At 43.1% G+C, this 16,564-nt stretch overlaps 1 protein-coding gene and 1 pseudogene across 1 annotated transcript in view; one reads left to right on the top strand and one right to left on the bottom strand.

The window, feature by feature from the left end:
- The window catches only part of FAXC (failed axon connections homolog, metaxin like GST domain containing), a 92,540-nt gene that overhangs the window by 47,557 nt on the left and 28,419 nt on the right, over positions 1 to 16,564 (top strand). The window lies entirely within an intron of this gene.
- On the bottom strand, positions 7,122 to 8,836 carry LOC149747862 (small ribosomal subunit protein eS12 pseudogene; annotated as a pseudogene).

The raw sequence follows: 16,564 nt of genomic DNA, 5'->3' as shown, positions 1-16,564 counted from the left end.
TATAATGTTAACTTGGGAATATTTTTCTAATAATGTCACCAAAGGGAGAAACTATAAAAAGAAAGGTTGGATTGGTGGATTACGTGAGAAAAAGAAAGCAAACATCACCATAAATAAAGTTAAAATTGAAATGGTAAGTTGGAAAATGTTTGTGACGTGACAAAGCAATATTACTGAACTTGTGAAGAACTTCTGCAAGTCAGTAAGAAAAGTGAGTGCCTGAAAGGGAAAATTGGGCAAAAGACATAAAAAGGTAATTTGCAAAAATAATACAAATAATAAACACATGAAAAGTGTTCAATTTCTTTAGTAATCAAAGCAGTGCAAGTTAAAAAATCAGGCACCACTCTGTCAATCAAACTGGCAAAGTTTTTTTTTTTTTTTAATAGTGTGAAGTAGCTGCAGGGGTGGGGAAGAGGCACTAACCTCTGTTGGTAGGAATAAAAACGAATACTTCGGGCTTCCCTGGTGGCGCAGTGGTTGAGAGTCCGCCTGCCGATGCAGGGGACACGGGTTCGTGCCCCGGTCCAGGAAGATCCCACATGCCGCGGAGCGGCTGGACCCATGAGCCATGGCCGCTGAGCCTGCGCGTCCGGAGCCTGTGCTCCGCAACGGGAGAGGCCACAACAGTGAGAGGCCCCCGTACCAAAAAAAAACAAAAAACTAATACTTTCTGAAGTTGAGTTTCACAGTTTCAGAAGTCATAAAATTGTACATATTTATCAATACAGCCGGCTGTCTTTATCCGCCTGGGTTCCGCATCTGCAATTCAACCAAGCGTGGCTCCTGTACTATGTTTAGGATCCGAGATTGGCTGAATCTGCGGATGCAAACCTGCGGATATGGAGCGTCGAGTAATGGACTTGAGCATCCGCGGATTTTGATATCTGCGGGAGTCCTGGAACCGATACCCCGAGGTACGACTATTTACTAAATAATTAAGCTTGTTGGGGTTTTTCCTAAGAAAAATATTACAAAGATTTTTATCTATAAAGAAGATTATAATACTGAAACATTGAAATCTTATGGTTATTAATAGTATGGATTTTTTTTTTTTTTTTTTTTTTTGTCCAGAGTGCTCGGTTTTTGTTTGAGATGGCAACAGGAAACAAGTTACTAGACACTCACAACTCTCTCTTTCCCCACCCTCCTCTGCCCCCCTTATATTGTCAACTTTCCCTTCTTTTAGGGCAGCTCAAGGTTTAACCATGGCAGAGCACGTAAAGATTGGTATATCCTTAGGTGCCCACTTGTGGACCGTTTGTGAGTAATTTCCATTTTTCTATAGAAAGAGTGATGCATTTCATCAGTTCTCTTTGGTCACAGGCATACCCAGAGAAATTATTATTACTGCCAAGGGTGCTCTATAGAGCTGAGCAGAAAGCTGTAATGTCAGGAGATTGAGGTTTGTGGTTTGTAAGAGAGCTCAGGACATTTAAAAGTTTTTTTAAGGATACGAAGTTAAGTGACAGCAAGGATAAAGTCTTAACACTCAACTCATAATTTGCTTCTATATAGAATGTTGAATTGAAATCTAAACTAGGTGAGAAGGTCAAAAGAGAGCATTTCAGTATTTTTTAACAACTAAAGACTAACAAGCAAACTATTTGAACATTATTTTTGTATCAGTTATGCACCGGGTGCTATGCTAGACTCTTGGGAAACAAAGACGAATAAAAATGGTGTTTACTTTTAGGAGGCTTATAATATAGCAGAGCTTACGTTTCTAGGCTCAAACAATATCTTTGTATGTGAAGAATTCCCATGTGATCTTGGAACTCTGATTGTAATCTTTCAGAAATGAGGAGGCCAGGAAAAATGTCAGAAGATGGAGATAGGAAATCATCCCTGTTTCCAAAAGGGGATGGAGAAAGTAGATTCTCATAATTAAATAAAACACTAGAATGAATTATTGAATAGATGGCTGGTTTTCTTGAAGGACTATTATTGGTTCATTGTGAATAAATCATACCAAAAAGGACTGTAGTCATCCCTCGGTATCCACTGGGAATTGGTTCCAGGACCTGCCGCTGATACCAAAATGCTCAGATGCTCAAGTCCCATAGTTGGCCCTTTGTATCTGCGGGTTCCATGTCATTGAATTCAACCAACCTCGGATCACGTATGTATATAGTGTATTTATTGAAAAAAATCCGCGTATAAGTGGACCTGCAGCAGTTAAAACTCAATGTTGTTCAAGGATCAACTGTACTGTGTTTTCGTGACTTGCTGGACCTACTAACTGGATAGACGATCCCTTGATTTCTTCAAATCACTGGAGACTGTCTCTCATGTTATGCTTGTGCAAGATGGCTGGTTTTTACAGGGGGCTTCGTGGATGCATATGGTGCCACCAAGGTTTCTTGAGAGGTCTGGTTGGGGGGTGGGGAGAGCGAGCCCTTGATGGCTGGATCTTTCCACCCTTTCTTCACCTAGAGCAGCTCCTCTGTTATCTGTTTATGTATTGGGAATCTCTTTCATTTTGTTTGATAGAGAACTTCTCCTACCAAAGAAAAAAGTTTGAAAGCCCCTGGATTAATTGGTGGTGGGTGCATGATTGGTTGAGTATCTGTAACCTCCACAGTACCCATTAATGGACTGATATCACCTGAATCTCCAGGGACACTGCTCTTGACTTTTCTCAAAGACCTGTTGACAGCTTCAAAGACAAGCTTAATGGTTTTTGAATGACTCCACGTGGAAGGATAGCTAAAAATTGGACAGAAAAATCGGGAATCAAAGCTGTCAACCTTAAGAAGAAGAAACCTAATAGGGATAAATGTCAAATTCTGTACTTAGGTCCCCAAATTGAATTGCACAGGGTGGGGAGAGGCATATGAAAAAAGATTTAAGGATTTTAGTTGACTTCGATCTCAGTATGTCACCAGCCTGATGGGCTTCCAGAGGTGCTAATAAAAACCTAGCCTGTTTAAACAAAGCATAATGTCTCGGCTTAAAAGTTGTTTCCGGGGCTTCCCTGGTGGCGCAGTGGTTGAGAGTCTGCCTGCTGAGGCAGGGGACACGGGTTCATGCCCCGGTCTGGGAGGATCCATGTGCCGCGGAGCGGCTGGGCCTGTGAGCCATGGCCACTGAGCCTGTGCTCCGCAACGGGAGAGGCCACAGCAGTGAGAGACCCGCGTACCGCAAAAAAAAAAAAAAAAGTTGTGTCCTCAAGGAAGCCTTTCTGGAACTTTCTCCCAGAGTGTGTCAGGCAAACCTGTTCCATGCTCCCAGGCCCCTGGTACTTTCTTCCCCAGAGCACTCCCTGTACCTTCTCTGCATGGTAGGCTTGACTGTCTCCTCAGCTGGACTGGACACCAGGCCTGGTGGGTTGGTTTCTGCCTCTAGGGCCTGAACAAACGCCTGGCACATGTTAGGCTTTCAGCAAGTGTTTGTTGAACAAAGGATGCAATTTTCAGTTCTGGGAGCCATCTTTTAAATGGAATGTGGCCAAACTCGGGTGTATTCAGAGAAGGGTAGTTAAGAAGGTGGTTAGTCTCAAAAAATTTTCCTATGAGGAATTTGAATATACTGGGCATGGATAATGTGGAAAAGTGCAGATATAAGGGTCATAAACTAGCTCTTTTCAAGTGTTGAAAGTGGGTAGTGACTTAGCCGTTGTTGCAGGTGATGGGCGTGTTTGGGCAGAGGAAAGGAGGACAGAGGGGGACTGGGGTGTGTATGAGGTGAAATAACAGATTGCAACTCAGGGTAAGACAGCACTGTAGAGCAGACCCATCTAAAGTTGGGAGGGCTTGTCTTATGATGTGGTTGGAGCTGCCGTTTTCTGCAGTCATGCCCTGAGAGTGAGAACCACTATCAGCATAGCTGAGGAGTCTTTTTACAGGCAGTACGATGTTTAAGTAGAAATGGTCTTTGGGGGTCCTTTCAGTTCTGATGATTTGGTGATTTTATACTCATTCTCTAGAGAGAAGAGCAGAGACAGTTTTCCAAGTTATAAAACATATAAAATATGTTTGTCATTTACTATAGGGCTGGTGTGGGTGCTGGAAGGAGGACAGGTGGGTAAAGAGCCATGGAAGGGGCCACATGAGGGAACTGTCTTGGTTAGGGTGACCCTGGGTGGGTCTGTCTTCATGGTTCTTAGCCCACAGTCCTTCCTTCTTTCCGTGTCACAAACCTATTACGCAGACTGCAGGGGTTTTTTGTGTGTGTAGATAAATTTTACACACTGTTTTTAACAGCATCCTGAAGATGTAGTCTTACAGCACCCCTGAGAGATAGTTATTTCACAGAAGGGAAAGCCAAATGAGGGTCAGAGAGACGAGGGAACCGGTCTCGGGCTGTGCAGCTAATGACAACGCGTTTCTTTTGCTGCAGGACAACTTCTGTATATTTGCATTGGTGGTTTGTTAAAATCACCTGCAAGAATAGTAATAATTTGGCCTGGAAACCATAAATTCTATTTTTACCTGTATTGATTGGGTCCCCGTGAGTGCTTAAGCTTTTTACAACTTCATATCGGAATCCGATGCTAACTGAAGTGAACTGATCTACTCTGAAAGATCCTTACATATTATTCAGTAACTCTAAATTGCTTGCAGTTGCTAATGGAGAGGACCATTAGATCAGATGCTCAGAGAGCAGCAGCTCTTCTCTTCAGTCATCGCATCCATTCCAGACTTCCAGAAAGAGGGAGCAATGGAGGCCTGGGGGCCTGGCCATCTTAAAGAACCAGGGATTGGGGGGGGGTCAAGCCCTGCTCATCCTAAAGTGTTTGCAGGACTTCCCTGGCGGTCCAGTAGTTATGGCTCCACGCTTCCATTGCAGGGGGCACGGGTTCCATCCCTGGTCTGGGAGCTAAGATCCCACATGCCCTGCGGTGCAGCCAAAAATAAATAAATAAATAAATAAATAAAGTGTTTGCATCGTTATGGGGAAGAGGCAGTTGTGGCTCATTTCTTTTCCAGGTTCACTGTTGCTATCTCAGTTGGTAAAAATATGTTGATTATTCACGAAAACAAAAAGAAGTTACTTTTCGCAGATTAAAATGAAATGCTAATCAGTGCTGAGTTCTTGGAAATCTTTGTGGCTTATTTAGCAACACAAATTGGTTGATGTAATTCTGACAGAAGCAGTCTGTTTTTTGCTTTATCCTGGGGGTGTTCCAGCTGTTTCTTCCCTGAGAAAAGTGACTTTGTGTTTAAATTTTCAGGGTTCCAATTCCTGAATGATTAAAATAAAAGAAAAAAAGAGGAAAAAGATTCACAAGATAGTGCCATGTAGACAATAGATTCTTAAATCTTATGTAGGTATGTATGTGTTAGGGATGAGCACAGAATGAGAAGGCTCAGTGCTTTTCCTGGGTCGCCAGATATGGAAACCCTCTGCATTTGTGTTGTGGGATTGGGGAGCTTTCCCTTTCCACTCCTCTCTAGTTCTTGTGGCTGGACTAACATACAAGACAGATTAACAGGAGAAAAAGAAATTTTCATTTGCGAACATGCAGGTCTGATAGAAATGGTACCTAAGAAGTGGCCAAGGAAGGGAGCTTTTATATTTTTTAGACAAAGAAACAATATGCGAGGAATTGACAGGACAAAGAAACTTGGGTTTTGGGTGCTCAATTAGTGAAGAGTCTAAGCAGGGTTTGGGCTTGGGGTAGTCAATTAAAGACATAATGAGGTTTGTTTATACAGGCTTCTCAGCCTTGAATTCCCTGTCTCCGAGTGGTAAGGGTGTCCTTCTACTTCCAGAGGCAGGGAGTGCACCTTCCACATGGGAGATTGGTTTCCTGTTTTCAGGAAGACAGAGAGGAGGGTCAGAGTGTCCATCTTGCATTGGCCATTTCTTAAGTGACTTTAATTCAAAATAATCAATATGCCACTGTGACATATTTTGAGTGGCCTGCCCTGAGTCCCAACAGTGTTCTTTTGGGCTGATTTGACTGAATTTGACAAAATTCATTGACTAGACTGCCTAACTCGGGAGGAATTATAATTAAATGGTGACTTGATGTATCCTAGTACATTAAGTCAGTTGCTTGGTCCTTGGTGAACCAATCAACATATCTTAGCCCACCTCACTCCCACACTTGAGCATTGATGCCTCCAGACCTCAGGCTTCTTCCTTCTTCCCCTTCCCCCCACCCTATTATTTCATTTGCTCCTTCCCAAATTTACATCCCTCCCACTCAGCCTAGCCTGAGATCTGTCAGGGAAGCTGCTGTCTCCCCAGGGTCCTCCATCCCTCAGCCCAGCCCTCCTGGTCTGCATCTGGCAGTGCTCCGGGCAGCTGGGAGGCCTCCCTCTCCTCGCTGCACTCAGTTCCATCCCCTCCACCCCTTCCCCTCAAGTTATCTCTTCCCTCTTTCAACCCTTATTTCTTTTTTTTTTTAATAATATGTTTTATTTTTAATTTTTTTACATCTTTATTGGAGTATAATTGCTTTACAATGGTGTGTTAGTTTATGCTTTATAACAAAGTGAATCAGTTATACATATACATATGTTCCCATATGTCTTCCCTCTTGCGTCTCCCTCCCTCCCACCCTCCCTATCCCACCCTTCCAGGCGGTCACAAAGCACCGAGCTGATCTCCCTCAACCCTTATTTCTTTACAGCCTCCTTCTACTTACCATATAAGTCTTCCCTATCTAAAAAAGATACCACTCCATACCTCATTATTTTGTAATAACCTATAAGGGAAAAGAATCTGAAAAAGAATATATATAACTGAATCACTTTGCTGTACACCTGAAACTAACACAACATTGTAAATCAATTATACTTCAATTTAAAAAAAGTTAAAAAAAATACCACTCCACTTCTGTCCTGTCTCTTGCCTTCCCTTCACACAGAAGCTTTTTATGAAATGAATCAGTAGTCATTCTCTTCACTTATCTCCCATTTACATCATGAACCACTGTATCCTGACCCCTGGCCCCCAACCCACCTGTCTGCAGAGCGCTCTCGAAAGGGTAAATAACACCCTGCCTTATTGCCAGATCTTATTAAAGCCAGATCTTATTGCCTGCCTTCTTAAAAGACTTATTTTTCTTTTGGCCTTTTAGTTATTAATTATTATTATTTTTCAAGAGCCAAGTTTTTTTATTTGTTCATTTCTTTCTTTTTTTTTTTTTTTGCGGTACGCAGGCCTGTCAACTGTTGTGGCCTCTCCCGCTGTGGAGCACAGGCTCCGGACGTGCAGGCTCAGCGGCCATGGCTCACGGGCCCAGCCGCTCCGCGGCATGTGGGATCCTCCCGGACCGGGGCACGAACCCACGTCCCCTGCATCGGCAGGCGGACTCCCAACGACTGCGCCACCAGGGAAGCCCTATTCGTTCATTTCTTGCATTTGAAGTAGTTCTCAGTGACATCCTCGGCTTGACTGAGACTCTTTGCCTTAGTCCTTGGCCACCACGCAAGTGCAGCAACCACTTTACGGAGCTTCCCTCTCTTGTCAGTTTTACAGAGGCCCCCTCATTCCCCTAGTTTCTTGTTGTCATCAACTTGAATTAGGTTGATTTGGTGTTCAGTACAAACAGCCTCCACCGGCTTGACCCACACAGGCTCATCACACAAAGATGGACGCGAGCACACAGCGATGGGCTTGGCGCTGGTCTAAGGCTTTGGCAGCTTCCCGAATTCCACGTGCGAGGCCATCGGTGGGTGAGGGTGGTCTTCGGTACCTCCCGTAAAGTGTTGTTAACGTCCGTTACGCCTTCCAGCAGCAAATCAATGCCTTCCTCAGCCATGGCTGTAGGTTACAGGTGGAGCTGAAACTGGAATACACCCGCCAGCTTGGTGGCAGCAGGGAAAGAGAAACTTTTCTTTATTTTAGTTTTTAATTTTGGATTTTTTGAAGTAGGAAACTTTTACCTGAAGGAGAGGCTTTGAGGAGTCTCTTCCCTGCTGTAAGGCTGATGGAAATGACATTTCTTGGGTGTGTTGAAGTACAGAGGATTCAGGCTTCTTCTTCCCCCGGAGGCTTCATCCTCCATTTCAACTCCATTTCTGGGCATGAGATGAGGAGGCATTAGTCTCCTGCTGTTTCAGGTGTCGCGGGATTGTTGGCTGGGTGTGTGTGTGTGTGTGTGACCTTCTAACACATGCAGGTGCATACTTTCCATGTATTAAGTCATTTACTACTCACAGTGATCCTGTCCGTGGGGAAACTTAGGCACAAAGAGGAAACTTGTCTGGGAACACCCAGCTATCATGGATTTGAATGGAAGTAGTCTAGGAGAACCCAGAAATCATTGCCGAACACTTTTTAGCCTTTATCTTACTCATTGGCTCTCTCTGACCCTTTTTCCCTGCTCCCCTTTTTAGGTTCCTTAAATGTTGATTGGTCTCAGAAGTCAAGCCCCCCACCCTCTATTCACCTCCTGAATCCAGCTGTTTTCTGTATCTTCACTTAGACGTCCCACAACCACGTGAGATTCAGCACATCCCCAAACAGAAAACCCCTCACCCTCCCACCGAACCAGCATCCCCTCCTGTGGCCTCTCTCTTCATCCTCCATTCAGTTATTCAAGTTGGGTGCCAAAAGTCCTTCTAGATTGCTCATTCTCTGTTGTCTTCCACCTGGCTTTCAAAGCCCTAGACTGCCTGGGCCCTGCCTTCTTTCCAATCTCATTTCTTAACCCTCACCTCTTGCCCACTGTGTGCCAGCCATCCTTGTCTTCTCTCCGCTTCACAAACACACCAAGCTTATGCTAACCCTGGGGCACTTGTCTTAGCTGTTTCCCTTGCCTGGAATTCCCAGTCTCCAGATCTGTGCATCGGTAGATCCTTCTCGACATTCATGTCTCTGGGTAAATTTCAGCTCCACAGAGAGGCCTTCCCTGACCACCCAGTCTAACACAGCTGTCAGTCACCCTCTATCACATCACCTTACTTTAATTCCCTGCATTGCACTTATCACTGGCTGATGCTTTCTTATTTATTGATTGATTTGGTTATCATCTCTCCATGGGATGTAAACTCCATGAGAGCAGTGACCTTGTCTGTTCTGTTAGTCCCAGGATCCCAGCACCCAGAGCTGTGTCTTGCCTATAGTCAAAATAATATTGATAAGAGCTGACATTTGTGGAGCATTTCCAGTGTGCTTAGGCAAATGGTAGTACAATATAAAATACCCTCATGTGGTAATATGTACTTTCATAATAATGTATAGTGTGTATTATGTATTAATTATATAACACACAATATAATACACATATATTACACATATGATATATGTATACTATGTAATATAAAATACCTACTATATACAATATATATCATATGTACATATATGTGTGTGTGTGCATGTATATCCTCATGGTAATATAATAACAATACCTATCCTCATATGGTTTGGTGAGAATTAAATGAGGCAGTATTAGTAACATCTTATTATGATTATCATTGTCATTAGTATTATCATGCCTGGTTTGTAAATGAGGAAACTGCGGTACACAGTGGTTAACTACCTTCACAGGATCACGTGGCTGAGACGGGGTGGGCTTAGGCTTGGACCCAGGAGTCTGGCTGTAGAGCCAGATGCTCAGTAAGCTCGCTGGGACCTCACCGAACACCTTAACCTCTTAGCTCCTTTCTGCCCCACAGCCATAGGAGGAGCGCCCAATGTCTGTTGCCTGGATTTTGCCACAGATTCTTAGCTGATGTCCCAACCTCCAGGTCTGCTTTTGAATTCTACTAGCGTGGTCAATCTAAAATGTAAATCAGAACTGTTAGGCTCCCAGGTCTCTTAGACTAAAATCCAAACTCCTTTTCTTCATAAGCTGAATTCTCTTCACATCTCTGCCCATATTTCCTACTTCTTCCCCATGTGCACCTTTATTCCTAATGCACCAAATTACCCTTGGGTCCCTGAACACACTGTGGTGTTCTGCAGCTCCCTGCAAAACAGAGGCTGTTTCCCTTGCCTTGCTTAATTTGACAGATTCTCAAAGCTTGTTTCTATTACTTAGAAACTTTCTTAGTGTTCTCCCTAACCTCCTCCAACCCCATGGGGCTGCCTACATTGGGTGTTCTCTTCTCTCCTGTTTCACTTTGTGCACAGTTCGATCATGGAAGTATACTATATTGTACTCTTCTGGGCTCCTGCTATGCTCCCCTACCCCGCAACCTCCAGCCTTCCCTCAACCTTTCCTGTGGACGTTATCATTTTGACTGGCTTCCCTCCACCCCTGGCACCTAAGAGAAGGCCTGGTAAATATTAGGCACTCAGTAACTATTTGCTGAATGAATACTAACTTCCAAAAGGAATTTGAGGCAATCCTATATAAGACAGAGCATTATAATATATTCAACATTAATATAAACATTTCAGAAACCAACTAGAAAAAAGTTATGTTCTTGGAATGAGTTTATTCCTGGAATTGGGCACAATTTAACTTTGAGGTTTTTGGCTACCAAGATAAAAAGGGAGGTGTGTGGGGGCAGTTTCATCTTCATTTCCTAGGGAAAGGAAAAGGTTCTTCCACTGAGACAAGTTTTTTCGTGGTCCTGAATTCTAGGAAGAGATTCTTCCACGGAAAGGAGATTGGATTTCCTTAAGGACAGTATTTTTGAATGTAAACATTTGTAAAAAATTTTTCTTAATAAAAGCTCAAGGTTTAACGTTGAATTGCAGCTCCAAAGGCATTTGTTTGGGGTCCTACTTTAATACAGTGCCTGTATTTTTTTTTTTTTTTTTTTTTTGCGGTATGCGGGCCTCTCACTGCTCCGGACGCGCAGGCCCAGCGGCCATGGCTCATGGGCCCAGCCGCTCCGCGGCATGTGGGATCTTCCTGAACCGGGGCACGAACCCGCATCCCCTGAACCGGCAGGCGGACTCTCAACCACTGCGCTACCCGGAAAGCCCAACAGTGCCTGTATTATTTATTTGGATATATTTATTATAGGGGTGGAGCTTAGAGAGCCTAGAGATTTTGATAACTTACCCAACAACCATAGCCCAGGCACCTCTTATCAATAGATCCACTTTCCAATGTAAGTTATTTTTTGGGAGGGGAAGTGTGTGGGTTTAGGGCAAGCTTTGGCAAGTCCTGAATCAGCTATTTTACATTTGGGTCTTTGGTGACTACCAGCGGTTTAGCTTTTCCATGTTGTTCATTGAAGAGATTTCTTGCATTAGACACCAGGTGGTCGGTCCACCTTTGGAGGATCTCTCGTCAGAATTTAAGGGCCTGCACAACTACTGAGCCCGCGTGCCACAACTACTGAAGCCCGTGTGCTTAGAGCCTGTGCTCTGCAACAAGAGAAGCCACCACAGTGAGGAGCCCATGCACCACAACAAAGAGTAGCCCCTGCTCGCCACAACTAGAGAAAGCCCGCATGCAGCAACGAAGACCCAACACAGCCAAAAAAAAAAAAGAAAAAAAAATTAATTAAAAAAAGAAAAGAAAAAAGAACTTAAGGGCCTGGCTTGTGCTGCCTGGTTCGGAGGCCATCTTGCCTTCATGAAACAGTGAGCTCCAGCAGTGTGAGGCAGGGCCACAGTAGTTCTTCACAAACTATTAGCTCAAGCACCTATATAAGCCCTGGCTGAGCCTCAGAGTTGTACATCCTAGAGTTCTGTGCCATCAAGTATTGGGAAGGATAATTTTGTTCTAAAAGATTTAAGGACAAAGTATTATAAAATGGTCTGCATTCACTGAAAAATATATTTACTGAGCACCTGTTGGGCGCCGGGCACTGGTGGGTACCGGAGGATACAGTCTTAGTACCCAGGTAGAGCTCACCGTCTAGTATGATTTCTGTCTTCACTGATTTTACAATCTAGACAGAATCATAAGAGAACCATTCTGATGAGACTGTCAGGGCATCCATGTACCAAATAAACTCCTAGGTAGCTGAGTTCATTCACCTATTAGATGAGGATGATTTAGGATTGTCCTTTTAAACATTGGGAGGGTTTCTGCCAAATGTTATCATTTGAGATTTAGCATAGTCGATACAGTCTCTTCCCTTGGCCCCTTGTCAGTGAACAAGATCAGGTATTTTTTTGTTTTGGTTTTTCATTATGAAAATTTTCAAACACACAGAAAAGTAGAATAGTAGTCCAATGAACAACTTTATAACCATCACCTCTATTCAATAGTTGTTAACATTTTGTCATATTTGCCTCAACTATTTTTTTTCTTGATGTGGATGTATTTTAAAATTAGTTACAGATATCATGACATTTAACCTCCAAACACTTTTGAATGTAGTGCTGATATTTTTATCGTGTGGTCAGCAGCCTCCAAGGTGGTCCCCAGTGATCCCTGCCTCCTGGGATTCATCCTCTTCGGCAATCCCCTCCCATTGAGTGTAGGCTGGACTTATTGATTCGCTTCTAAGAAATAGAATATGGCAGAAGCAATGGGATGTCCCTTCCAAGATTAGGTTATAAAAAGATTGTAGCTTCTGTCTTGGGCATCCTCTCTCTCCTGTTCTCGATCTTTCACTTGCTCTGATTCAAGCCAGCACGGTTGTGAGCTGCTCTATGGAGAGGTCCACGTGGCAAGGAACTCATCTCTGGCCAGGAGCCAGCAAGGACCTGAGGCCTGTTAACCATGTGAATGAGTTTGGAAACATCTTCCCCTAGTCAAGGCTTGAGATAACTGCAACCTGGCTGACATCTTTTTTTTTTTTAATATTTGGGATTTTATTTTATTTTTTTAATTTAAAAAAATTGAAGTGGCCTTCCCTGGTGGCTTAGTGGTTGAGAGTCCGCCTGCCGATGCAGGGGACACGGGTTTGTGCCCTGGTCTGGGAAGATCCCATATGCCGCGGAGCAGCTAGGCCCGTGAGCCATGGCCGCTGAGCCTGCGTGTCCGGAGCCTGTGCTCTGCAACAGGAGAGGCCACAACAGTGAGAGGCCCACGTACCGCCAAAAAAAAAAAAAAAAATTGAAGTATAGTTTATTTACAATGTGTTAATTTCTGCTGTACAGCAAAGTGACTCAGTTATACACATATACAAATTCTTTTTTTATATTCTTTTCCATTATAATTTATCCCAGGATATTAAATATAATTCCCTGTAGTATATAGTAGGACCTTGTTGTTTATCCATTCTATATGTAATAGTTTGCATCTACTAACCCCAAACTCCCAGTCTATCCCTCTCCCTCCCCCCTCCCCCTTGGCAACCACAAGTCTGTTCTCTATGTGTGTGAGTCTGTTTCTGTTTCATAGATGCGTTCATTGGTGCTGTATTTTAGATTCCACATATAAGTGATATCATAGGGTAGTTGTCTTTCTCTTTCTGACTTACTTCACTTAGTATGATAATCTCTAGTTGCATCCCTGGCTGACATCTTCATTGCAGCCTGTGAGAGACCCTGAGCCAGAGGCACCCAGCTAAAGCTGCCTGGATTCTTGACTCACAGAAACTGTGAGGTAATAAATATTTGGCCTTTTAAGCTGCTAAATTTTTGAGGAAATTTATTATGCAGCTATCAATAACAAACACACCTACATAGCTCCAATCCCATTAATCCTAGTAGGAGCCCCTTTGAGCAGCTGCTGAGCTGTGAAGGGTACAGCCAAGTTGTCAAGAGGGAGGAGTGCTTATCCTGCTATGATGGGCGGCAGGCATCGAATTTCAGTTGCCTCAAGTTGCATAGATAAAAGGTTTTACATCTTTTAGACGTAGAATCTTATCTTTTAGTCTCTCAGGAGACTATTATTACTACCCATTCTGATTTTAGCAGTGTTCTTGTCTTGGCTCTGAAGAAACCTGGATCTATTCCAAGATTGTAGAGCTTGGCACACAGGAGGTTTCTGTCTCTGGATTCAATGATCTTTGAGAAAGTAGTGTGCAATGGGGAGAGAGTTATGTGGGACATTCTTAACCATCTAATGGTCAGGATACATGGACAAGAATGTTCAGTCGGGGAGTAATAAGGCCTCCTACAGAGTAGGAGCTAAAGACTCAGTCCTACACTCGGAAAGAAGCATCACACAGAATTGTATGTGATATCCAGCATACTCATGCGTATATCATTTGAGAAGGTATCAGGTTCCCAATTTTTTTTTTTTTTGGCCATTCTCAGACCAGGGATCGAACCCAGGGCCCGGCAGTGAAAGCGCTGAGTCCTAACCACTGGACCACCAGGGAATTCCCCAGATTCCCATTTTTAAAGATGAGGTCAATAGCAGTTTGGTTTCATCCAAAGGGATCTATGCCTATTGTGTGAATCTGAGTAAGGTCCACCACTCTGGGCAGGTGCTAAACAGTTCTGGTGGTTAAAGGTTTGCACCGGTTTTTGGTGATTGCTCAGATCTTTGAAAATGGTTGAAGATCCTGGATTCCAGCTAAGGTGAAACCTGGAGTCCATAAAATGATGACAGATCCTCCAGAAATGTGGAGTCTGCTTGCAGGGCCCTGATGGCCAGACACAAAACCTGCCATTAGAATCTGCTACTATTCGTCTTTCTTAACAGAAGGATAAGTTCCTTATAAAAGGATTTGAATTTAAATTTCAGCATGACATTGAATTCAGTCTGATGTGTTGTTTCATTAATTAAACTATATTTAGGGGCTACCAGATAGTCTTTATTGAATAAAGAGACAGAACAGCTGGTTCCTCTGATTACCCAAATACAGAATAGCCAGGGCAGAAATGAAATGAAGGGGAAAGCCTCTCTTGGGATGTAGTTTGAGTTGGGTGCTCTATATTCTTTACCCTCAGAAGGTGTACTTGGGAAAGTGAAACAGGGGAGACCCATAGAACTTTTATACCCCTCAAATCTCACTGTTTCAGTTGAATGTCTAGTCAGATTCAAAAGCAGCAATATTTCAGCAACTTCAAGAAAAGAGATAAATAAGAAGGCCGATCATCAGTGAGTCAGTAACGCCGCGTCATCATTAGAGATGTTAGCTATGGTTCTTGAAGACTTCCAGAAGTCTGTTTAATGTTATTAAATTATAATAATAAGTGAGTCTGAGCAGGCATTTGCCTCCTCCTGAGAAATATTTTCCTAAACTGGATTTCCTGTGTGTGAAATTTTTCCACAACTGGTACAAATCCTTTATCCAAATTTCCTAAAGTTACAGTATATGTGCATGAATGCCTTGAGTGCATGGAGTTCAGAAGGTGCTCAGAAACCTTAATAGGAGGACTGAAGTACAGAAGAGCAAGTGCAATCCCATCCTTATAGTGGGGAGTGTATGTTCATCCTTTTCTCATCCATAGGGAATTTTAAGAACTGGGACATCAACAAAGAGAAGATTGGGAGGAAGAGGTGAGATGATTGGTATTGGTGGTCATTGGGGAAGGGGTCAAGATAGTTCATACTCTCTGGAAAAAATTTTCTTGTATGTTCTTGTAGAGAATTTTGTAGAGGATTGGAGGAGTGTCTAGTTGCCTTCCAGAATGAAATCTGAGGAGGGATTAAATTTAGGGGCTCCTTCTGGTATCCCCCCACCCACCTTTATTTTTTTCCAGAGTGTGAGCCAGTTGGTGCAACTAGTAAATGTCAGAAAGTTGTCAAAGTTAATGGTTTTAATTCTGATATTTACTCATAAGGACCATTAATAACCTCATATATAAGATAGCACCACCCCCCTCATAGTTGAAAGAATCACATATTCAGTGATTTTAGAGTATGCTGGGAATATGAACAAGAGCTCTTTAAAGGAAGTGGCCTGCCATATGATTTCTGACAAAGAGAGGTCTGACCAGGAGTGTAAGAGAGACTAGAGCATAGATTTCCTTCAGCTTTGCCCTCTGGGAGAGTCACATGCAGGAAAAAGAGCTTCAAGGATGTGTTCTTTGAAGGTTGGCTGGTAAGATTACTGTGACCTGTGCTATCCTTGGGGAAGGCACTCAAAGTCTTTGTCTCTCAAGTGTTCTTTAAGTCCCAGTTAATTAAAGGTTGAGAGAGGGACAATTAGAAATAGGAATGATATCAACATTGACTTCACTGGAGTTATCTGCTTATAAACCCATCAGTGCTCAAGTATAGGGAACGCTAAGTAGGTGAAACTCGTAATTACTCTTAATTCTTAGATTAATAGAAAAATGAGTGCTTGAAAATCTTTTGACTATTAATCTTTAATTTCTCTCTAGAACGATATTCTCTCCACAGCCAGTCTTTTATCTTCTGCCACTTATAGCGTTTGGAAATTTAGCTAAATGGCAGGAATGGAGCTGATAGTGGCCAGTAAAAGCTGGGAGCAGAATTAGTAAGGGAATAAGTGGATATAATTCAGAGGTTCATTTCTATAGCTACTTCCAATGCTCTGAAACAAACATTCTGCCCACTATCCCATAGTGATATATGTGAACACAAGTCATCGGTTTTTACTTAGAAGTATGTTAGTGGAGACTTACTTTCCTAGGGTGTTGTGCAAAATAAATATGGCCGTAAATTCTTTGTGTGATTCCAGAGGAAAGAACTGGGATCAATGGTAGATGTACCAAGGGGACATATTTTGTCTCAGTGTAAGGAACTATCTAACCAGAGAATTGCCTGCCTTGCCCAGGAAATGAGGGAGAAGTCCCTAGAGGGGCTGCAGTTGGGGACTGTCTGGTAGGGAAATGGGAGAAGGGATTTCTACACCGCGTGGGAGGTTAGACTGTTCTGCCCACAGCTGTA

This window comes from Delphinapterus leucas, chromosome 12, assembly GCF_059928025.1.
Source record: "Delphinapterus leucas isolate spDelLeu-1000000601 "Yukka" chromosome 12, BTC_Dleu_Yukka2, whole genome shotgun sequence".
NCBI lineage: Eukaryota > Metazoa > Chordata > Mammalia > Artiodactyla > Monodontidae > Delphinapterus > Delphinapterus leucas.
Note: the sequence above shows the minus strand (reverse complement) of the source record. Positions and strands in the feature narration are given on the sequence as shown.